This window comes from Peromyscus maniculatus, chromosome 14 (genome assembly GCF_049852395.1).
Source record: "Peromyscus maniculatus bairdii isolate BWxNUB_F1_BW_parent chromosome 14, HU_Pman_BW_mat_3.1, whole genome shotgun sequence".
Lineage (NCBI taxonomy): Eukaryota > Metazoa > Chordata > Mammalia > Rodentia > Cricetidae > Peromyscus > Peromyscus maniculatus.
The window spans coordinates 44,911,501-44,936,354 of NC_134865.1; the positions used below are offsets into that span (position 1 = coordinate 44,911,501).

General features: G+C 44.4%; 1 long non-coding RNA gene across 3 annotated transcripts; it reads left to right on the forward strand.

Moving 5' to 3' along the window:
- The first annotated feature begins 3,177 nt into the window (after positions 1-3,177).
- On the forward strand, positions 3,178-23,981 carry LOC121822378 (uncharacterized). Of its 3 annotated transcripts, none has more exons than XR_006063440.2 (4): positions 3,178-4,472; positions 18,386-18,642; positions 19,218-21,432; positions 23,045-23,981. It is a non-coding gene; the product is annotated as an uncharacterized LOC121822378 (long non-coding RNA). The 3 variants fall into 3 exon arrangements; XR_013044368.1 differs by lacking the exon at positions 23,045-23,981 and having other exon boundaries at positions 19,218-21,049; positions 21,140-22,596; XR_013044367.1 differs by lacking the exon at positions 23,045-23,981 and having other exon boundaries at positions 19,218-22,596.
- Positions 23,982-24,854: the final 873 nt, after the last annotated feature.

Sequence of the window (24,854 nt, forward strand, 5' to 3'; positions counted from 1 at the left end):
AGAGCTATAGGACAAAATTAGATCTTGTTTGCATACATTGAATAGTGCAGGTTTGTTCTTGAGGGGCTCCTTAAACTTTTGGGGGTCACAACCCTTTGAGGGCTGACTGCACCTGGGAAAGTGCAGATGGTGTATATAACTCCCCAAGAATGTCTGCTTGGCCTGGTCAAGACCCTCCATTGTAATAGGTCACCATCCTCCAGCAGAGCCCCAGATATTCCAAGAGCATAAAAATCCATCCGAAGGAATTGTTTGACTTTGAAAACAGTAAGGAGGTGAGTGGGCACCTGGCGGGAATCTCGTATGAGGGGCTTTTGGTTTGGGTTGATTGGCTATTTTGTTTTTGTTTTTGTTTTTTGTTTCTTTCCTGAGGTCCTGTGTTGTGGGAACCTATTTGTAAAGGGGGAAGAACGGTGATTAGGCCAGTTAGGGAGGTTGATGTCTTTTAAGGTTTGCTACTCCTGAATCTCAACAACAAAAAGCGAAATGGAAATTGAATGTGTCTGGTGTGCTCCTGACCCTCCAGAGTGTAGCTTAATATGTTACCAACACGTTAGCTGTCAGGTCTCACTCAGGTTTTAAGATTTTCATTAAATACTAACTTAATTTCAGATGCTAAGGAATTACGTACTTTAAAAAGAATGTTTAAAATAAGGTCTTACATAGCAATGTAGAAGATTATTGATATTGCTACAAAAGATAGCATAATTACATTGAAAAATGGTTGTTAAATTTGTTGCCAAAATTTCATGTTCAGTTCTAGCTTGATTTGTGTTTGTGGAAGTAGAAACAGAATTCATTATCTTACCTGGCTAGCCCTGAAATAACGCCATAGCATATCTGCAGGAAGGTACCGTGTAGCAGTGATGCCCAGCATTGATTAGTTTTATAATTGTAATTATTTCACTTCATTTATATGAGTGTTTTGAGTGGGGAGACATGTACATGTTAAAAGCATGTTGCATTATACATAAATTCAGTTTTTTAAACTTAATCAATGTAAGAACTGCAGAAATATTTTTCTTAAACATAATATGTAACAGAATTCTCCACTTTGCAGTTTATGTGACCCACAGTTTTAAAGAAATTCCATAAATGTATATTTTGTATTATGTACCATTTCCTGGTCCAAAGAAATATGTGAATTTAGTTCTAATTTTAAGAATGTACTTTTGTTTTCTAGTTCTTTGAAAAACTGCATTCAGCCTGTGAATGGTCACAGATTGTATGTGAGATGGAACGTAGAGATTCTAGTTTGCAAAATCAGTGCCACTAAATAAAACAGGCAATTGCATAACGTGTGTGTTTATGATTGTTTGCTGCAAGGGCGTGTGTGCGGTATTGAGGAATCCAGAGATCTGGGGATTTATTATTGAGTGATCTTAAGAGAATCTTCCTAGTGGAACGTGGTAAATTGATCAGATCAATAAAATCATTATTTGAACTAGAATTGCCCCTAATTTTAGGGAGATGATTGATAATCACAAAGACTGGGTTGGTGATTACTGTTATAGAGACTCCAGAAATAAGGAAGCCAGTTAGCTGTTGTTCCTCTTGGACAAGGAGAGTGGAGACTGGGAATCGGAAGTGGTCTGGAGAAGGACTGGCAGCTAGGAGTAGCCCTGGTGTGTATGTGTCTGGGAGGAGGATGCAGAAGGGAGGTGCTTGCTCGGCTCCTCCTAATGATTGGCTATAGTGGTTATCTCATATGTTCACCCATGTCTCAAAATGACCTCAGATTTCCAAGTCTGGTCTTCACTTCCACAATTAGAAGTTTGAAAACTGAGCAGGTAATTAATGGAAGTTCTGTAAGTTGCAAGCTACTTTGACTCGATGCTTGCTGACATCTAGTATTTTAAAATGTTCCTTTCCTTGTTAGCTCTTAATAACTCAGATTGGACTTGCTGTCAAATCCAATGGGATTCTAATTGAAGATAATATTCTTGAACTGTGTTAGAGAACAGAAAGTTTGCCACAAATACCCACCACATGGCCGGATAGAAGAGTTTGCTTCACTGATTGCCTGGGGTCAGCATGAGGTTTACACTGTGTGTTTATGTTCGAAGGCTTTTTATAAAATTCTGTTTTATGATAATAGTTGCATTGTTGCCTGACTTGATTAGCTACTCCAGGAGCGTCATGGCTGTAGATTTTAGGCACAGGCTTGCATCTTCCTGACCAAAGAGCTCCATCTACAGCTGTCTTTACAACCACATACAAAGTGTTTTCCAGAAGTTAATTTGAACCAGCGGATTTCCAGTATTTGACCACTATCAATCTAGGAAAGAATAAACTCTTCGATTTGACACCCTTTGAAATGAGTTGTTTTTAACCAACCAGAGTGTCAGCAGCTGGTATTTCTCACTGTACTTTATTTGTGTGTCCTTGGGATGGGTGAGAGGTTTTAAAGAGAAAACTACATGTATATATCCATATAGAGGTACATACCTGAGCAAATTTGCAAGTATGGAGTTTAATAACAGGCAATTCCTAGTATGTTGATCCGTGAGATGTGTTTTTCCAGTAGCAGTGAGGGAAGGAGATGGCGCCGTGCTGAAATGTTCAGAGCAGTGTTCTATCATGGACAGTAGACTGATGATTGTAAGAGAATCTTATGTTGTGATCCCCAAGATCGCTCATCAGGTATGCTGGCAACATGAGTTCAATCCTTGGGAGCCATGGAGAGAGCGAACTCCACAGAGCTAGCCTCTGATCTCTACACACATCTGCAACATGTGCAACACACACACACACACACACACACACACACACACACACACACACAAAGGATTCATTTTGAAATGCACAATTGAGATGAGTAGAAAGTTCTTTGTAATATTTTATTAGAGTTTTGGTGTTGGGGGTCCAACTCAGTCTTTGAAAATTTCTGTGACGATAACTGTTCATTAAATTCAGCTTTCCTTCTGGATGTCAAACTAATTGGCCATTTGATTGATTTTCTAAAAAAAATTTTTTTTTTTTTTTGGTTTTTCGAGACAGGGTTTCTTGAAAAAAGAAAAGCTTTGCATCTTTCCTGGAACTCACGTGGTAGCCCAGGCTGGCCTCGAACTCACAGAGATCCGCCTGGCTCTGCCTTCTGAGTGCTGGGATTAAAGGTGTGCAACACCACCACCCGGCTAAAAATATCCCCCCCCCCCCCCCCCCCCCGAGCTGAGGACCGAACCCAGGGCATTATGCTTGCTAGGCAAGTGCTCTACCACTGAGCTAAATCCCCAACCCCTAAAAGTCTCTTTTAACTTATATTTTACTATTATGTTTGTCTTGGTAATGACTGGCAAAATGGTATAGGATTAAAAAAATCCCAGGGCTTGCCAGTTTGTGGCTGCACATGCCTGATATTAGACCATTCCATGGTATCCTTGTCTTCAGTATATAAAACAGTCTTGACTGTGTTCTGATTCTGTTTAACAAAAGATTTTTAAGAGCCACTGTTTATTATGCGGAGAACATAGTTATTATCAATTATTTAACTTTTAACTACTTAGAACTGTGGGAACCTTTTTACACTAACATTTTAAGAACATTTTTAAAAAGACTACACAGTTTTGGTGATTATAGTAGATATAGTACGGTTCAGGTTTATAGGAGGTGATAGTTTTAAAAAGCTCATCATTAGGCAAAGTGAGTAGTTATCCATGGAAGTGACCACCTCTGCCTTCCTTAGGCACCTGCTGCATGAAATGAATGAAAGAGGCCTTAAGACTTCCTGAATGCCCTAAAACTGCCTTTGTGTGTGTCACAGAAAGGAAATGGACTTGGCTTTCTTTTTAAATGTTTACTTGCAGATCTAGAGTCAAAATCCCCCACCCCCACCCCCACACTATCCTTTGTTTATGTTTTAAATACACACAATCGCAGACTACAGTCTGATTTAGGACTTCCGTGAATGCTTCGGAGAATTCTGAAATCCAGTCTGCACCCTTCCATGTCCCTGGGGTCTCTCTGCTGTATAAGCTCTCCTGACTTGCAGCACCCTAGGTACTGCCGCTGTGTGGTTTGAAGTGTATTGCGTAGGCTCATGTCCTTATTCAGAGTCAATTCCATAGTCACCTTGACCTTCAGAGAGGCATGCAGGCTTGGAGACCAGAGCTATCTGAGAAGTTTCAGTCCAGGAGGAACAAGGCTTCACCAAGGGAGATCAAGTCTCCACAGTGTGCTAAGAATGGAGTGTTAGGTTTTGAAGATTACAGGGTCGGCTCTGCTGGAACTGCTTGTATTCTGATTTCCTGGGCTGAATGTCAAATATTTTTGTTTAAAGATCTTTTGTTCAAGTATAAAAATTGGGGGCTCTCATGGGAAAATGATTGTACCCTGCGACTTGAAGTTACTTAATGAAGTTCAATAGTGAACTTGACATTTTCCTGTGGCTGACAGGAAGAAACAAAGGGACCATGGAGAAGAGGATACAAAGCCTCAGACTGGAAGATGGTTGTTTTAAAGCTCCAAACAAGGTTACAATTCTTTGAAGTTGAGAAAATGCCACTTTTCTGACATGAAAATGAAATTAGGCACCGTAAATCATCTATATGCTTTATAGTAGAGTGATGGCTACTGTCGTCACTTGGTACATTGGTCTCCTCAGCCTCCACTGTACTTTTACTAGCTCCTTGGGGGTGTGGGGGTGTGGGGGGTTGAGTTAGGGGAAGGAAGGGATAAACAACCTCCGTTGTCCTCTATCACTGTGTGTTGGAAGCAACTGAACTTGAGGAAGAGTTTTACTGCCCTCCCTCTATTACTAACCCCCTGGAAGCTTTGAAAACAAAAACACTTGGCCGTGACTGTTATGTTGAGAAGTTCCCATTGAAAGTTCAGCTCCTCCTAGGGAAGCCTGCACCCTCTCTTGCCTCCCCTGGGCACACAGTTAACCCTCCCTTCAAATCCCTGTGCTGCGACTTGGCCTGCAGCTCTGTAGAGTGCTTGCCCAGCACAACATGACAACCTGGGCTGAGGGCACACCCATAACCTTAGCACTTGGGACGGGGAGGCAGAGGATCAGAAAGTTAAGGTCTTCTGATATATACCAAGTCTGAGGCCACCTAGGTCACCCGTGACCCTGTCTCAAAGACATCCCTGTGATGCTCTACAAAGCTTCTAATGTCTGGTTCCTCTGGTTGCCTAGACTCGCCTCCCTTTCTCTCCTGCCTTGGCCACACATCTGGCTATCCCCAGAATGTACCTGTCTCATTCAAACCCTAGACTCTTAGATATTTGCTCTTGATATTACCCCTTCCTGGACTGTTTCATTGGCCAAAACAAGTCACATGAGAGTTCAAGGAAACCTGAAAGAACAAACTCAGTCTTTCCTGAGGGATCCCTTTTGCATTTGATTGAACAGTTACATGTGAGTCTGTGCAGAACAAGAGGTTGGTCTTGTGTGTGCCAAGGGTAGTCTTGTCTCCTACTGTGCCAGTTAATCTGAGGGGTTTTTGTTGTTTTTAGACAAGGTTTTTCACTATGTAGCCCTGGCTGGCTCAGAACTGTGTAAATCAGGCTGGCCTTGAACTCACTGAGATCCACTGACCTCCATCTCCTAAGTGCTGGAATTAAAGGTGTACCCCACCATAGCAGGGATGATAAGCCATATGAAATGGTGTCATGCTATAAATGCTCACAGTGATGGTTTGAATAGGTTTTGGACCCCATAGACTCGTGTGTTTGAATGTTTGGCCCATAGGGATTGGCACTGTTAGGAGACGTGGCCTTGTTAGAATATGTATGTCACTGTAAGGACAGGCTTTCAGGTCTCATATGCTCAAGCTATGCCCATTTTTTTCTTATTTTGCTTGTGGATCACGATGTAGGACTCTTAGCTCCTTCTCCAGCACCATATCTGCCTGCACACTGCCATGTTCCACCATGGTGATAATGGACCAAACTTCTGAAATTGTAAGCCAGCTCCAATTAAATGTTTTCCTGTATAAGAGTTTCCTTTATAAGACTCATGGTGTCTCTTCACAGCAATAAAATCCCAACTAAGACACTCACAGCAAGGGGGCAGGGTTCTGCATCTGGGAGAAAAAAGTTAAGTGCAGTGGGATTGCATAAGCCCAGTTGACCAGGGTTCTATGCAAAAGCAATAGCTGAGCAAAGGAGAATATGGCAGCAGAGGGCAATGAAGATGTTAGTCTCAACAGGAACTTCCTACCCGCAAACCCTTGGATGAGAAGTTTACACTGAAGCACAGGCCCTGTGAAAAAGGCCTTTTATGTCTTTTGCTTCTTGAAAAGAGTTTTGACTCCTGTTTATCAGCTTGCTTCCCCCTCAGACTTGGTGGAATTTTACTGTAGCCAGACATTCCTCTCCCGCCTGCCTTTTCCCAAAAACCTGGCAGCCACTTCCCAAATAATTGACTCAGAAGCATAATATTACTTATAAATGCTTGGCCAATAGCTCAGTCTTGTTACTAGCTTTTACACTTAACTGATATTTGTCTATACTTTGCCATGTGGCTCATGGCTTGTTACCTCATTTTCTATATATCCTGCCTGCTGAGAGGCTGGTTGACGTCTCTCCTGACTCTGCCCTTCCTCTTCTCAGAGCCCTCTGCGTCTGGCTGTCCCACCTATACTTCCTGCCTGGCTACTGGCCTGTCAGCTTTTTATTAACCAATGAGAGTAATACATATTACTGTGTGCAGAAGGATTATTCCACAGTATTTCCCCCCTTTCGTCTAATTAAAAAGGAAGGTTTTTTTTTAAAAAAAAAAAAACCATAGTAAAACTATACACACACACACACACACACACACACACACACACACATAAAACAGAACAGTTAAGAATTACAGTTACCACTTGTGGACTGAAATGCTGAAGAAACCCCTCCCCCTATTTTGTTTTTTTGCAAAAATCAAGGTATATTCTAGGGTTTCCTGGTTGACCTCAACAGATAAACTGAGATGATAGTCTTAGTTCAGAAATGATTTGAATGTAGATTTACAGTCTACGTGTACAGCTGGCTAAGTGAGATCGCTTTCACAGTTCTGCATGTATCCCATCGGCTCCCCATTAGTTACTGAACTCTTAAAACTGGTATTGTAACATTATTACAATGTTTTGCGCCAATTTTATAAACTTTACAGTACAATATGTGTTCCTTTTCTGAGGCAAACTAAAGGTATATTTCTCAAGGTTCTGCTGCTATCAGCAGTGTTGATGGAGGATTTTTTAAACATTTGTAATAGATAGAAATAAACCAGAAAAAAAGAAGAAAAAAAAAGTGGTGGAGGAAAAGGTGAACACTGCAAGAATACTCAAAAGGGCTGACAGTTGCAAACGCCAAGATTGGCTTTGCATAGTAAATGGAATAGAACAGCTCTGAACTATAGCTTACTTTTCCTGGTTTGGTCTGACAGAATGATTGAATGCTTTTGTACAAAAATCAGAGCCTTAAAAACAAGGATTTGGTGAGATTGTAAAATGGTGTGCCACTTTGGCAAAACAGTCTGGTGGTTGGTCAAAATGCAAAACATTGTTACTCTGTTACTCAACAATTCTACCCTTAGGAATATAACCTCAAACTACTGAAAATATGCACCTATGAAACATGTACATGAAGGTTTACAGCAGTGTGTTGCTAATAGTAAAAAAATTAAAACAACTCAAATAGCTATCAAATACTGGAGAGAAATAAAATGTGGCTTATGCATACAATAGAATATTATTAAGACATAAAAATGAATGAGAAACTGACAGATTAAATGACTTTGGTGAACCTTCATAATTTCATTTGTAGATCTTTCCATTTCTAATTTATAAATACATTTGGGGTTATAAATTATAAATGTACTGCCTCCTGTCAACATTGTATACTTCTATTTGATGATTTCTGTGTCAAATATTATATGGAAATGTTTCCAAGTATTAAAAAAAAAAAAAGAAAAAAAAAAAAAAGAATTACAGTTACAATATCCAGTCCATTTATATTTGACAAAATTAGAGAAAATACTCTATCATTTATCTTCTTTGTGAGTCTAAAGCTTTGTGTCTAATTTACCTTTTATCTTTCAACTCCATCAAAGACCCCAGAAGGGTGAAATGTTACCAATGATGGGGACATCTCACTGCCTGGACAGTCACCCAAAGTTCCTCTGTAATGTTGGGGCATCTAACTCTGGTCTACAGGCCTAGCATATCTGACAGCTGTGAAGCAGGGAATTCTGAAGGACTGTCCTACCTTGTCTTGGCAAAGTTTGCCAGTCACCTTTCTTGTGTCTTACTGGTCCAGTTTGGAGAGTATAATGTCAGCAGTTGAGGCAAGGGCAGCAGTTTCTTGCCCTAATAGCTAGCTTATGCCATAAAGAAAGTAAACTCCATATGGAGTTTTTTTTTTTTTTGGTTTTGTTTTTTTGTTTTTGTTTTTGTTTTTGTTTTGTTTTGTTTTGTTTTGTTTTGATGCCCATTATCTTCTCAGAAGTAGATCGGGGCTGCCAGGAGCAGGAGTGCTTCACTGTCATGAAAAGCCTTAGGTTATTAAATATATTAAATGTCATATTCTGTAGGTCTTTAAAATGTTTGAAGACCATCTATCTACTTAAATATATCTGTGTATGGCCTTGAAAACACACCTAACATAACTGTAAGTTGACTGTTACAGAATGACTAACTACTAACCTGTATTCCTTAACTATATATTTTTAAATGAATTGCTTAAGCACAATATCCCAAACAAGAATAGAAACACACAGCATTACAGAAATAACTTTAAATTTGTATCAATAAACTAAAATCTATACCAATGTAAAATATTTTGAGAGTAACAGTTATATTTTTGGATTAAAGTAGATTCAATAATCTACCCTTTTATCCTAGCATTTCTATATCCTACCCCCATTTTTCCTTTAGAAAGATATCTTTGAATTTACCTCTTTTGTTTAGCTTTTTTCCTGACTATGACCAATAACAATTTGTAATCAAACCCCCAAAGAGCGACAAATATCCATAATTTATTTGGTGTGTGTGGGGGGGAATGTGGGCATCATTCTCCAGATTACTTCCTGTTGTTTGGGGAGTGCTGTTATTTTTGAGGGACACTGAGAAAATCTAGGACAATGGTTAAGTCTTGGCTGGAGCAGTTGTGGATTGGACCATCTTAGCCAGCCTCCTTGAAGCTGTTCTGGATTCAGAACTCAGAAGAAACTGCAACAGAGGTGCTCTGAGATGTTGGATCACCTGGGCCATCCATTCCCATTGCAGATTTTTTAGGGGATCTTCTTCAATCAAACCTGATTTTTCTTAGCCCAGAATGAATCCATAGCCTCTCATTTTCTGTGAAAACAAAAGCATAACCTCTTCCCCAAAGTAAGATACCTTTTGACTTAAATTTTGAAGTCAAGATATTTTTTAAATATATAGGTTGGCTTAATATAGCAGTTTCTATAACCTAGTGTCTCTTAGCAGCCAAAAAATTTGAAGACAACACAATAACATACAGAATCCAGACACGGTATTTCCCATCTTAATGTGGCTTTAATAATATTTTTTATTACTCTATTTTTAAAGGACTTTACTATTTTTTCTTAAACTATTTTTATATACTCTTTTTCTTTTCTCTCCAAAGCCTATATATATTTTTAAATACACTGTAACCTGTTTAGAGGGTTTTTTTTTCCATCTGAATCTGTCCTGACTGTGTATCTGTAACCTTTTCTGCCTGCATGAGCAAAACCCCAAGTTTGTCATGCAGCGAGCTGGCGCTCAAAGCTCAAATCTAAAGGCAACAGCTGAGAACCACCTCTCTATAGTGTGACCCATGTGAGAGACTGCAGAAACCCACCACACTGCTTAGCTCATGGCGATTATCAGCTGGCTCCATCTCGTGGGTAATTGGCAGGATATGCATCTCTGCACCACCGCTGGCATGAGAAACTAGGAAGCCCAGTGTGGCTCTGTTTCTGTGCATTTGGAACCTTTTTAAAGCTTTCTCAGGTCTTAAATGGATCTACATTGGGTGCCATATATAGTCAAATGTTTCTCTCCTGCTTGCCTGTTCCCAAGTACCTGGCAGCCGCTTCCCAAATAATTGACTTGGAGGCTTAATGTTATTTATAAATGCTTGGCCAAAAGCTCAGGCTTGTTACTAGCTAGCTCTTGCACTTAAATTAACCCATATTTCTATCTATGCCTCACATGGCTCATGGCTTTTTATCTCATTTTCTATATGGTCTTCCTGCTTGGTGGCTGACTGGAATCTCTCCTGATTCTTTCCTTCTTCCTCCCAGAGTTCTCTGTGTCTGACTATCCTGCCTATACTTCCTGTCTGGCTACTGGCCTGTCAGCTTTTTATTAACCAATGAGAGTAATACACAGTGTACAGAAGGATTACTCCAAAGCATTTTACACAAGAATATGGTAATAATACATAGTAATAATACACAAGAATCACCATCCTGACCTCAACAGTCCACCCTAAATCTAGCTGTGATAAGTGATGTTGTTTGGCTGCTTGGTCAAGAACATGCACCTGCTATATAACCTGAGTAGAATGTTCTGGAAGCCAGAAGTAGAGATTTACAGACATGGCCATGATTCTGGCAGAACTGGGCATAGTGGGAAAGTATTTTTCATGTCGAGTACCACCTTGCTGGCCTGGCTAGCTGTGGGCCAGCAGATGTCAATAGTCAGGATCTAACTTGAACTGTGCATACTGGGTCAAGCACATGAGTGCAGAGGGCCCAAACCACAAATGCTGTTGGAGTTTCCTGTTTACATTTGAGCACTGTTGCAGGCAGCCTCGACCCCAGCTTCCAAATGAAGCAGCAGAAGATGGAGTCAAAGTTGAAACCATCTCAATTGATGGTCCTGCTATTTTTTTCATGTTTCTTACAATGAATAGCAGGTACTTTGTAATCACCTCAATCTAGTTTATTAATAATTATTTTTGGTATGACATAAATGTTAGGTGGATATTTTCAAGCTGCTTCTACAGCTATTGCACAAATCCACTCATTTGGGTCGTGGAACCTGTTTAAGTCTATGTGCTTGATATGAGCATCCAACTTCATCCTTTTGCCCATGGATGCACCACTTTCCCAGCATCATTTTTTTTAAAAAGATTACCAGTCTTATTTTTTTCATTGTTTCTGCTTTATGATTTATGTGTTTTGGTGTATGTATGCAGTGGTGACGTGCATGGGCCCACGACACTCAGAGGCTCGAATACATTGTCTTCTCGGTCACTCTCTGCCTTCCTCTTCTGTGTCAGAGACTCTTGAGACTGACATGAAGCTTGCCATTTTGGCTACACTGGTCTACCTGTCCTTTCAATCCAGGGGTTACAGCATTACCAGTCCAGCTTTTACATAGTTGCTGGGGATTTGAACTTGAGTTCTCTTCCATGTATAGCAAGTGCTCTTATCCACTGAGCCATCTCCCCAACACTGAAGAGTACCAGCCTTATTTACAATGTATTGAGTATCTCTTTTTCTCTTCCTGTCTCACCAGCCCTAGCCAAAGACAGAGACAGGAAAGCCAAAAGGTTATTTCCTGTTCCTGTTAGTTGGTAAGAATCAATGACCAATTCCTGTGATGATAATAGTTCCTGACTTCCCATTTAAATTTTCTAAATAGCCAAGGAATAGCGTCTGTGGGTCTTATTTACCAGCAATTTGCTTTTCCATGCTTGTCTTCTCCAAGAAAGTGATAGAAAATAAATCTATAAGACACCTAGCACAGTGCCTGCCACACAGGAAAGAAAAAAAGAAAGAAAGAAAACAAAAAAATAGTGTGGGCCTTTTTATTGACTGGTTTCTTTCAGCCAACAATGAAGTGTATATAAAGTCTACTAGAGGGCTAGGGATATAGCTCAGTTGATAAAACACCTGCTTATCCACAAGACTCAGGACCAGAGTTTTGATCCCTAGAATCCATGTAAATGCTGGCCAGACATCGTGGCTACCTGTAATTCCAGAACAAAAGCAAGCTGGCTAGCTTAGACCAATCAGAATCAGTGGGTTCTGCATTCAGCAAGAGACCGTTCCCTCAATAAAAAAAGAGGAGAGTATGAGCCCACATGCATACAAATGCATGAACTTTCATGGACACCACACATACATGTATTTTTTCAATCCATTAAGAATTTGTGTGTGTGTGTGGTGTGTGTGTGTGTGTGTGTGTGTGTGTGTGTGTGTGTGTGTGTGTGTGTAGGCTACAAAACAGGTTGGAAATGGGTAGATGCAGGTAACGAGAGGAAGGATCTGTCCTTAGCATCCATGGTGGGGTATGGTGGGTTTGAATGAGAAATACCCTCCAGGGTTCAGGATTTGAACACTTAGTCCCCAGTTGTGTGAAGGGCAAGACAGTGCAGAGATCCCCCCGTCTTGTATTCTCGTTGAGGCCATATCAGGTTTGATCTTGATGGAGAAACCTATGGAAAACTACCCAACTCTATTCCAGGATCTGGGGCCAGGTTGCCCCAGCTAATTTAACTTCTGTTAAGCGGCTTGCTTGTGCAAATCTCCCCCCTGGCAGCTGCTGAGCTAAATACCAAGCCATTTTTCCTTAAAAGCCCCTTGCTCTAAATGCTTAGGGGGCTACACTTGGGTCCCAGAATGCCTGAGTGTAGTCCCAGCTGGTTGGAATAAAGACTTTCAATTGGCTATAAACTGGGTCTGAGTGGTCATCACTGACAGGCCTCCTGTAGCAGTCCATGGTGCTGTTTGGGGGTGGGGTGAGGTGGTAGAGTCTTCCTGGCAGAAGTCCATCACTGGGGGAGACTCTGTAACCTTGCCCTGATTCCAGCTTGCTCTCTCTACTTCCGTTTGCACTTGAGGATGTGAACTCTCAGCTTCCTGCTATGCTTTCCTGTCATGATGGCCTCTTACCCCTCTGGAACTATATGCCAAGACCAACTCCAGTAGCTGCCACAGTTACAGTATCTGATCGTAGCAACAGAAAACTAGCTAATATGTATAGGCCAAGCAACAGTCTGTGTCAGCTGCCTGCTGTCATGGACCTCACCGCTTTCCCAGAATACACATCCAGATGTTACATGTGTGTCCCAGTGTGCCCTGCCTCACGTGGTGTATTTCTCAAAAATGGGTGAGCATCTTCCTAGCAGAGCCTGTCCACTATTGCTGGTTATGTTTCAAAGTCCAGGCCATCTCCATTATGGCTGTTGATTATTTCTTATTGTTTGGCTACATGTCTGCCTGCATGCCAGAAGAGGGCACCAGATCTCATTACAGATGGTTGTGAGCCACCCTGTGGTTGCTGGGAATTGAACTCAGGACCTCTAGAAGAACAGCCAGTGCTCGTCACCTCTCTAAGCCATCTCTCCAGCCCAAGATGCTTTGTTTTTGAAATAGGTTTCACTATGTAGCCATGGCTTGACTCAAACTCAGCATCCTTCTCCCAAGTACTGGGATCACAGGTAAAAGGTGTTGGAATTTGTGGCCACTAGCCACTCCCCCAGCTACATGACTCTGTATGTGCTGGCAAAACAATTAGTCATCCCAGGGCCTTACATCCTACATGTAAGCCCTGGGATGTAGATGTAACCAACCGTCTTATTAAGTAAGGAACAGATGTAGATGTAACCAACCGTCTTATTAAATAAAAAACACAGAACCAATGTAAAAGAGAAAGCCAAGAGGTCAGAGCTCAGAGCTAAAATTTTACCCTTCCTCCTGCGAGCTCCTAGCTTCCCGAAAGAGAGTTACTTCCTGTGTGTAAGTCGATTTTCCAGTCATTCTGCCTTCTCATTGGTTGTAAACCCAAACACGTCACTGCCTCATCACTGTCTGTATGTACAGCCCCCCAGGTCTTAAAGGCGTATGTCTCCAATGCTGGCTGTATCCCTGAACACACAGAGATCTACCTAGCTCTTCTACCAAGTGCTGGGATTAAAGGCGTGTGCCACCACCGCCACACTCTTGCTATGGCTCTAATAGCTCTGACCACCGGGCAACTTTATTTATTAACATACAATCAAAATCACATTTCAGTACAATTAGAATACCACCACATTTCCCCTTTTCTATTTTAATAAAAAGAAAAAAAAGCAAAAGGTTATAACTAACAAAAGAAAAACTATATACAAAAGTACAATAACTATATACAATATATAGTCCATTACATGATCGCGTAATTTGCATGCAGCGTGATCATGCAATCTATGCGCATGCCAGCATGTATGCCTTCAGGCCAGAAGAGGGCACTAGATCTTATTACAGATGGTTGTGAGCCATCATGTAGTTGATGGGAATTGAACTCAGGACCTCCTGAAGAAAAGCCAGTGCTCTTAACCTCTGATCCATCCCTCCAGCCCCTGCACATGTCTTTCAAACAGGCCTGATCACATCCTTTCCTGTCCCTCCCTCCTCCTAACAAACTCTCGTAGTGGGTTTTGTTGTGCCTCCTGGCTTTTCTCTCCCGGTAAACAGTGCTGCTGCATTAAAACCAACAGAAGCTACTCCACCCGGCTTCTGTGATGTCTCCCACCATAGTCCCATCTTGCCATTCAGTAATTTCTATATTAAATGGCAAATTTAGTCCACAACTAACTGTAGATTGTGGGTAAATAGATGGAAAGGGTAATATTTGAAAATTCAGATGTGTACTGTTGGTGGTTTGAAAGAAAATGGCCCCCAAGGGGAGTGGCACTATTAGGAGGTGTGGCTTTGCTGGAGTGGGCGTGGCCTTGTTGGAGGAAGCATGTCACTGTGGAGGCGGGCTTTGTGGTTTCATATATGCTCAGGTCACACCCAGTGAGACAGACCACTTCCTGTTCCCTGAAATATGTAGAACTCTCAGCTAACTCTCCAACATCGTGTCTGCCTGCATGCCGCCATGTCCCACCATGATGATAATGGACTGAACCTCTGAACTGTAAGCCAGCCCCAATTAAATGTTCTCCTTTATAAGAGTTGCCACAGTCATGGTGTCTCTTCACAGCAGTAGAAACCCTAAAACATGTACACTCCCCTGACAGGTACCCTAGCTATTGTATTTTATTCAAGCTATACCATGGCCTTCTTGATGGGACATTCCTTTGGAAGGGTTATGCATGGATATCAGGCTGGCCATGAGGTTTGCTCTGGCCATGTGAGTTTGAGTCTTCCAAGAAGATAACTTAACCAAGTGCTTCTGCTCTCCCCTCCCTGGCCACAGACTTGGCCCAGCTCCGTGAAGGAGACACTCCATTTTCCTAGGTCCCGGAGTGAACTGCACATGGACAGAGCCACAACTGGTGGTTTATAATTTACACATAGTGTGTTTGGAAAAAATAAGCTTATGTTACTGTAAGCCAGTGAGAGGGGGAAGTCACATATCAAAACAAAATATAAGTATCTGCCACCAACAAATGGATAACTTACGTTAGTCCCAGTTCCCCAAGAGAGGAGATCTGATTGGCTGGCTACTCAATGTCCATTATCATGAATCCTTGCTGGGCTGAGCTCCCTTGTTAGACTATGAGATAGCTGCTTTGACTTGGGTAGCTGCTTTGACTTGGGTAGGTACCTTTGACTTGGGTAGGTGCCTTTGACTTGGGTAGGTGCCTTTGACTTTGGGTAGGTGCCTTTGACTTGGGTAGGTGCCAACTTCTGATGTAGAGAAAAAGGACATGTAAAATAAAGCTGGGTCACCAATAGAGGCTTTGAGTGTGGTATCTCATACCCAGTATTTAAGTAGGAGATATTATTCAACATTTAACCATTTCTGCAGGCCCCAGAGCTAACTGTAGGGAATAAAGTTTGCTGCTCTTCAGGAAATGTCATGGATGCCGTACGGAGAAGATGGGCCAGTGAATGTGGAATGGGTAGGGGAGTGGCAGCTGATTGAAATGTTAGCTCCACCCCAGGGAAAACATGGGTCAGTTCTTAACTTAGGACCTGCTGTATAGGGAGATTTCCTTGAGTAATGGTGTTGCTATGGAGACGGCAGACACAGCCCCATCTGAGGCGTGCTCTCATGCTCCATGCAGTTATGCTGGGCCAAGAAGGGCTCAGGGAAGTCAGGCTGTGATGTGCAACTGTCTTTGTAAAACACAAGAGAACCAGGCAGGGGTGATGTCCACAGGGTCGGCCTAGTCATCCCAAAGAGTCACTAATGCTATCCCTAAGGACTTTTCATTTAGGCAGATGTGAGGTGCACACCAGAGACTCCCATGGGAGCGGGAAGATTTGTGTGGTCTCGGAGTTCCAGTACCGCATCCTTCCTGACCCCCTGAAATCTATGGAAATCTAGCTGAGTTCTCTGTCCCTCACCGCTACAGAGCCTGCGTGGTCATCATTCCATGCCTGTGGAAGGCTCACATGGGGAGCCACACTGTTGTGTAGACGGGGTGACCTGATTCTCAGACGTGATTGCTTGTGGATCATGGAGAGTCAGAGCGACCAGCCAGGGATACTTCAGGCCACAGCAGAAGCCGTTCCCCAGGTTCATCTGATTCTTCAGCTCGAATCCATCATTTTATCTTTTCCACTCAAAAAGACTACACCATGGGAGCACGGCTGGAAAAATTACCTGTGAACTAACTTTTGGGGAGGGGGGACTCTCCACCTTTGGAGGTACAGAAGCAGCGCTGTGATGCTCAGGCCACCCCTGAGGAGTGAGGGCCAGGGCCACTCTCTCTACAGGCCAGGACTACTGACTTTGCCAGCATGTGGCTATGAACTGTGTCACTTAGACTGAATTTGGGCTGAAATTGTAACCAGTCAATTGTGATTAGTCTTTAAACAGTGGATGGACAGCGTGCACAGCTGTCACAGAGGTCAGGAGGTCTTGTGGGCTCAGTGTCACACTCTCCATCCAAGCTAAGGTGTCTGGTCTTCCTGACGAGAACAGGACATAGAAACTGGCCAGGTAGTGCTGGGGGATGTCTTTCTGTACGCTGTGAATATGTGTTGCTCTGACTCGTTGATAAATTAAGCCGTTGGCCTGTGGCAAGTCAGGTTATAGCTAGGTGGGAAATTAAAGAGAGACAGGAAGAAGAAAGGTTGAGGGGAGAGAGATGCCAGCCACCGCCAGGAGAAGCAAGATGTGAAAATACCAGTAAGCCACGGCCATGTGGCAACTTATAGATACATAGGAATGGGTTAAAAGAGCTAGCTAGCAAGAGGCTTGAGCCATAGGCCATCCAGTTGATAATTAATATCAAGCCTCTGAATGATTCTTTTGTAAGCGGCTGAGGGACCGCTGGGCCGGGCAGGACTGGAGACACCTTCTGGCTATAAGGTAGGGCAGGGACTCCAAAGCAGCAGTTGGAGAATGCCCTTGGCAGAGGCCAGAGGTGCAGAAGAGAGCTGTGTTTCCCGTGTCTTTCTTGTCTCCTAAAGATACCCTCTGCCTGGCCTGTATGCAGCTTCATGCTTGAAACTGAGAGGGGCCACCTAGACACCTGGCTGGGCCAACTGGACCTGCAGCTCACCCCTCCTTACCCCTCACCCAGGTTTCTGTCATAAGTCCTTTCAAAGTACGCTCCAGGCTAGCAGCTCAATTGTCCCCTAATTCCTGGGCCCCTTCCTGCTACACAGGAAGTTCCCGTGTGCGCGCGCACACGCGCGCGCGCACACACACACACACACACACACACACACACACGCACACACGCACACACGCACACACGCACACACGCACACACGCACACACACACATTCAAGCTCCCACCTATACATCTATAAACCACTCTCTAAAACTCAACCTCTGTGTCCATGAATTACATGCTTGGACTTTTCAAGGTAAGAACCTGCGGACCCTAACTCCCCGGGGAAGGCAAATTCCCAAAGAGGCCCCAATAATCCTTATCACTGTCCCTCATGGGGCCCCCTCCCTCCCAGGTGCCACACATCACTATTTCCAGTCCTTGACTTCTGAGCAAGAGAAAAACAGCCAGGCATCCCACCAACTCCTCAGAGGCAGCAGGACCACAGAAGGGCGGTGAGACAGGGCCCTAGGGAAGCCCAGCCTCTAGAAAAGGACTGCCAAGTCCTACGGAAGTGGCTCCTCAGAAAATGCATTGGTCGGCTGGGTGGTGGTGGTGCACACCTTTAATCCCAGCCCTTGGGAGGCAGAGCCAGGCGGATCTCTGTGAGTTCGAGGCCAGCCTGGACTACAGAGCGAGATCCAGGAAAGGCACCAAAACTACACTGAGAAACCCTGTCTCGAACCCCCCCCCCCACCAAAAAAATGCATTGGTCTGGAGGGGACCCAAGACCCTCCCTTGCCGTGACACCTTGGGATCTGTGGCAGCCCTGGTGGGATCTGGCACTCATTAGCCCACTCCTGAGAAAACTCAGAGGAGACACACGGAACACTTACAGCCTAGAGTCCCCAGTGTTTGAGTCACAGTTGTCATCTGCCCATCCCTTTGTCACCTGGGGTGAAAGCCAGTTACTAATTACTTCCTTGTCTATGTCCATTCATAGGGCACAGACTTTCCATCCTGACCGTTCAGATGGTCCTCAGGCCTCCAGACGGTGACAGAGAAGAGGGGGAAAGACGGGCTGAAACCTCCAGAAGCGGGGGACACAGAAAAGACTCAAGATGATACCGGATGCCACACACTGGCTGCTTGCTCCCTGGCCTCAGCCTGGTAGCATGGAGCCAGGCAAAGCAATCAAACAGATACCAGCACAAGGCTGGCATTTATAGTCCACCTGTCTGTCTATCCTAGCATAGTCAGGTACTTACTGAGTCCTGTCGTTACAATCTTCCAAATAACACTGGGACACCTGACTGGGCTGGGTATATGGCTAAGCTCAGAGTGCTTATCTAGTATACAGGAGGCCGTAGGTCTGATCTCCAGCATGGCAAATAAAAAGGAGGAAGAGCCAGGAGGGTTGGGAGGGGGAAAGACAACAGATATAGGAGAGGAGGGAGAGAGAGAGAGAAGGGGAGGGGCCCGGGGATCGTCATCATTATGTAAATGAAGAGGGTTTGGGAAGGCGTGTGACCAGTAGGATGTGAACCTAAGAAGTCTGCCTTTAAGAGCATCTCAATCGTCCTGGGGTGCCCACTTACAGCCTGTTGTGTGGTTGCTTCACTCTAATTTGGCCTTGGAACAAATAACGCCCTTAGGCACTTGGGGCGCCGCAGCACCCGGTGCCCAGGCTTCGGCCCCTTCCCTTCCAGGTTCTGGGCAGGCGCTGTCCGGCGCAGAGGCAGCAGTCAATCCTCCCCTCGCCAGGGCTAGAGAAAAGTGAGCTGCAGACTCCTTTGTTCCCGGGGTAAATTCTATTTCCCCTTCTATTGTCTCAGGCTTCTGAGTGATGTAACATGACACCCAGCGCATCCTGCTTTTGAAAGGAAACTTCGATGGTGGTTGGCAAATTACCGTTCACCGCTCGGACTGATGGAGTCACCGGAGAGGAGAGCGAGCCGCCGCACCTGGTGTTTGTAATTACAGGCTTTCACCGGAGGAAAGAAGGGATGGAGCGGCCAAATACAGCTGAGCGCGGCGAAGGGGAGGGATCGCAGGGCTGGGCAGGAAGAGCCAGCAGCGAGGATGCTGCCCCGCCCCGCCCCAACTCGGCACCCTCCTCTCCTTACTTGGGGCTTGTCTGTTTCCTTTTCTTTCTGCTTTTCCTCATCTCAGGACTCTTTTTTTTTTTTTTGTCCCGCTTCCCACAGCAGCGTCAGGCGAGTCATAACGATGAAATCAAAGCTCATGAGGCATCCACATCTTCGTGTCAAGCAACCTGTGTTTTGCTTCAGAGGCGCCCTCTCTGATGTTATTTATGTCTGAGAACTTGCCAGAACGCTCAAGAATTCTCTCCAGAGACAATGCTGAGGGAACTTAACAAAAACAGGCCACGATGACGCTGTCCACTGTTCCCGAAGCCAGGCCTTTAGTCATCCCTTTTAATTTTGAAGTGGTATGAGAACACTTGGTACCTGGAAAGCAATCTAGTGTCTTGCACCGGAACTGTAGCTGGCGGGCTTCCTCACTTCCCCCCTCCCCTCCCCTTCCCTCCTCTCCCCTCTCCTCCCCTCCTCTCCCTTCCTCTTCTCCCCCTTCTCTGCTTTCCCTCCTGCTCTGGGTCAGAACCTAGGGCTCATGCAAGCTGTCTACCTACCACTGAGCTGTATCCCAACCCTGGGGCTATTTAACTTATAAATTAAAAGGTATCAGATGTATCCATGTGAAATTACAAATTCTACTTTAAAGGGGAGAAAAAGGGAAAGTTTATTCCTAGCTTAATGTAAGAGATCATGGCCTGATGAGAGATCCAGGTTACCTTGCAATAACACATCCCACAATAGAAAAGACTGCATGACCTTTTGTAGCCGCAGAACAACATCAAAAAGTCAGATCAAGATATTCACCAGTTATATTGGCGGGAGCTTCAGGGTCGCAGAAAAGCTAAAGCCTTAGGTTTCGGATGTGGCATTTTTTGCTCTAGTGTCGCTGGAGCCCAGAGGTGGTCTCCTAAGTTTCTGTGTTTCCATAAATTTTACCCAGCACAAGCATGCTCATTGGGTCAAATATAAAAGTTAAGGTAGATGGCTCTTTATGGGTTTAAATAGCCCAAGGGGATTTTGACTCACAATCTGTAACATTTTGCCTCTCCAGACTCACAATGCTCTAGCAAGCCAAAGGCGAGCATTCTGCAAGGTCTCTGAAAAAAGCTTCCTGTACATTAAAAAGGAAAGTGAGAATTCAGGCTGTGTGAACGATCCTTCAAGGGCTACATAGTTATGGTCTGTGTGTAGCTGGTGGCTGGACAGCACAGAGGCAGAATGTTCATCACGCAGCAGGAGCCCCCCAGCACTGGGATCCTGTCCTAGGCAGAATTCCCGAAGCAGCAGCCCAGAGACCCGGTTTGCCATCAGATAGCTGTCACCCTCTCAGCAGTCCCCTTAACACTTTTTGGGAACCACTTAGCCAAAGATCTGTCTTCTCTTTCTGCTTAAGTTCTGAAATAGGGCTCCAAAAAATTATCCTGGCATCGAGGATGGGGCATCTGAGCCACGTGACATCCTTTGTCTTTGCCGGAGTTCAGAGACTGTTTCTCTTCCCACCGATTGCATAACAGGCACTTAGGAACTGCCTTCACTGAAAAGCGCTGACTCCTCACTTATGTCCTCAGGTACCTAAACGCAGGGAAGATGCCATCCTTGTCTTTATTTGACATCTGTCTCTTTTACTTTGGGTCACGCTCCCGCTTAACTCCACACAGACATGCCAGTCACTTGAGGAGCAACCGGCAACATGGAACCTGCCTCGCTCCCCTTCAAGACTGAAGGCACAGAGTGATCAGGCATTTGCTGTCATCTTCTACAGTGTCCTGGTGCAGACTCCGAAAAGGCAGCGGAAGACCTCCAGTCATTGTCCTAAACCGCTGTCACCTTGTATCTCAGAACAGCGGAACTTCGTTCCCAAGCAGCAGCAATTATCTGATGGAAAACAGGCTGTCTCTTCCATCCACAAGGACTCTGGGCTGGGGAGATGGATCCGTTGGTAAAGTACCTGGTGTGTAAGCACAAGGACCTGAGTTCAGACCCCCAACACCCATGTAAAAAGGCTGAGCGTAGTGGTCGCCCATGCACCCTTAGCCCTAGAACAGAAGTCAGGGAAACAGGGAGAAGACTCTTGGGAGGGCTAGCTGGTCAGCCAGTCTGTCAGCCACTAGCGGGCACCAACTTTAAAAAGAAGAGGTTGAGAGCCACTGAGATCAAAGAAAACAGCAGATGTCAAGCTCTGGTGGCCACACTCACGTGGACACCTCCTGCATACCCACACATGATGAATGTCCAGTGTACACCCATCCCTTCCTTTCTTCCCACCCCCCCTTTCTAGGACCAGCAGCATTATGATGTCAACACACATAGGTGCACACAAGCTCACAAAATAGTAATGACTTCTTCACAACACCTAGAAGAACCAGAATTAAAGATAATGGTCTACCAGAAGGTCTACCTTGAGATCCCTGATTTCTGTTCCAACTCCGCGCTCTGCCTGTTCTCCAGGGCCCAGGATGCTCTAAGCTCTAGTCATAGGCTCTTAAATTCAACACCAACCTTTTTCTCTGCAGACCAAGCTTACCTCCTTTTGTGGGGAGAGAGCCTCTCTCCCCCCCTTCTTCCTCTCTAGAACTTAACTAGCAAGAGTCAGAAAAAGTACTGAAAGAGGCCAACAGCAAATATTTTAGTCTGTGCAGATCAGTTTCTTGCAATTCAACTCTGCTTGTTCTAAGTGCAAAGCAGTCACAGACGCACAGAACCACATGGACATAGCTGTGTTTCAATAAAACTTTATTTTACAAAACTTTAACCCTCCTAGTTGTAGTTTGTTGGCCCCTGACTTGGCCTCTAAGGTTCTCTTTTTCTTTTGCTCTTAATTTTGTTTTTTAAAGATTTATTTATATGTCAGGCAGTGATAGCATGTATAGCATGTGCCTTTAATCCCAGCACTGGGGAGGCAGTCAGATCTCTGTGAGTTTGAGGCCATTCTGATTTACAGAGCAAGTTCTAGGACAGCCAGGGCTGTTACACAGAGAAATCAATCCTGTCTCAAAAAAAAAGAAAAAAGAAAAAAAGAAAAAAGAAAAGAAAAGAAAAGGAAAGAAAAGAAAAAAGAAAAGGAAAAGATGTATTTTTGTTTGTTTGTTTTCTGTGTGTCTTGCATATATATATATATATATATATATATATATATATATATATATATACACACACACACACACACACACACACACACACACACACACACCACTTTCATGCTTCCTGCTCCTGGAAGGTAGAAGGATCCCCTGGAAATGGAGTCACAGACTCCTGTGGGTGCCGGGGACTGAACTGAGGTCCTTAGCAAGAGCAGCCAGTGCTCTTAACTGCTGAGCCATCTCTTCAGACCCACGCTTTTAATTTTAGAACAAACGTTTACAATAACAGAAAAAAAAATGGTTGAACTATCTTGCCCATGAAAGTGAACTGAATATGCTAAAGATTTAAGTCATTGAACTTGGGCTGGGCTGGAGCTCAAGAGCAGAGGGCACAGCCCACCACAAGGCCCTGGATTTGATCCTTAGCATGAGAGAGGGTGTTGTTTTGAATTTAAACACCAAGAATTTTTTTCTTTCTTCTAGGCACACTATAGAGAGATCATGTAGAAATTTCTCCAGATGCTGAACAGTAAGAGAAAGAAAGGATGGGGCAAAGAGGTTAGAAAATCATGAAGACCACTTATCTGAACTGCATTGACAAAATGGACCAGTGATCTTCCCGAACAGCGACCAACGGGATTCATGATCGAGACCGTTAGTAAAATGCACTTGGGCGATTGCCGATCTTGTGATTCATGGCCAAGGCACGCCCACCCTCTCCCAGCCCTCCCCTCTAGGATCAACGCGGGACGTCGTTAGAGAAATAGCAGGAAGTTAACTCACTCTGAACAAAACCATTGTCTTAGGTAGGGTGTCTATTGCTGTGAAGAGACACCATGACCTCAGCAACTTCTACAAAGGAAAAACATTGAATTGTGGGGGCTCGTTTACAGTTCAGACGCTTAGTCCATTATCATCATGGCTGGGAGAATGGCAGTGGGCACAGCGGCATTCAGGCAGACAAGCTGCTGGCTACATCTTGATCAGAAGACAACAGGAAGTGGCTGGCCTCACTGGGCGTGGCTTGAATGTAAATGAGACCTCAAAGCCCGCCTCCACAGTGATATACTTCCTCTAACAAGACCACACCTACTCCAACAAGGCCACACCTCCTAGTAGTGCCAATCCATCCCTTTGGGGGCTATTTTCTTTCAGACCACCACACTCACATTTGTAAATTTCTCTCTCTCTCTCTCTCTCTCTCTCTCTCTCTCTCTCTCTCTCTCTCTCTCTCTCTCTCTCTCTCTCTCTCTCTCTCTCTCTCTCTCTCTCTCTCTCTCTCTCTCTCTCTCTCTCTCTCTCTCTCTCGCTTTTCAAGACAAGGTTTCTCTGTGTAGCCCTGGCTGTCCTGGAACTCACTCTGTAGACCAGGATGACCTCAGACTCATAGATCCACCTGCCTCTGTCTCCTGAGTGTCTTCCTGGCTTTTTATTCTTATTTTTATTTTTACTTTTTTTTTTTTAAGATTTATTTATTTATTATGTATACAGTGTTCTGTCTGCATGTGTCCCTGCAGGCCAGAAGAGGGCACCATATCTCATTACAGATGGTTGTAAGCCACCATGTGGTTGCTGGGAATTGAACTCAGGACCTTTGGAAGAGCAAGCAGTGCTCTTAACCTCTGAGCCATCTCTCCAGCCCTTATTTTTACTTTTATAGGGAGTGGGGTCACAAGAGTTGGGGGATGGACATGGAAGGACTGGGAAGTGAGTCTGATTGGAGTGCATCAAATTCCCAGAGAATTAACAAAAATACTAGGTTGAAAAAAGAGAAAGAAAGAAAGGAAGGAAGGAAGGAAGGAAGGAAGGAAGGAAGGAAGGAAGGAAGGAAGGAAGGAAGGAAGGAAGGAAGGAAGGGTGGTTGTTGAGAGGATGATAAACTGGTGTTGGCACTGGTTGGTGCGGGGGGGGGGGGGGGGGGGGGGGGAGTCATGAGCCATGGCCACGACTACTTAGTTACAAAGAGCTTTGTTTGAGGAAAGGGGGGGATGGGGACACACAGGCTTGGGGAGGAGAGAGAGAAAGATGGTAGGGGAGGGGGAGGGAGAAAGAACAGAGCAGAGCGAACAGAGAGAGAGGGTGGAGCCTGCATCTGGCTTTTTAAGGGCTCCCGGTATGGAGCTACACCACACATGTGCTGACTGTGTGACCACGCCGCCCACACATAGTTACCAGTGCACGCTGATGACGTTAAGATGCAAGACCTTTTGCTTAACTCCTGAACTGCACAGGTGTGGTCACACAGCTGGAGTAAGGGCAGAATTCCAACAGTTGTAAGCTGCTGATGTGGGTG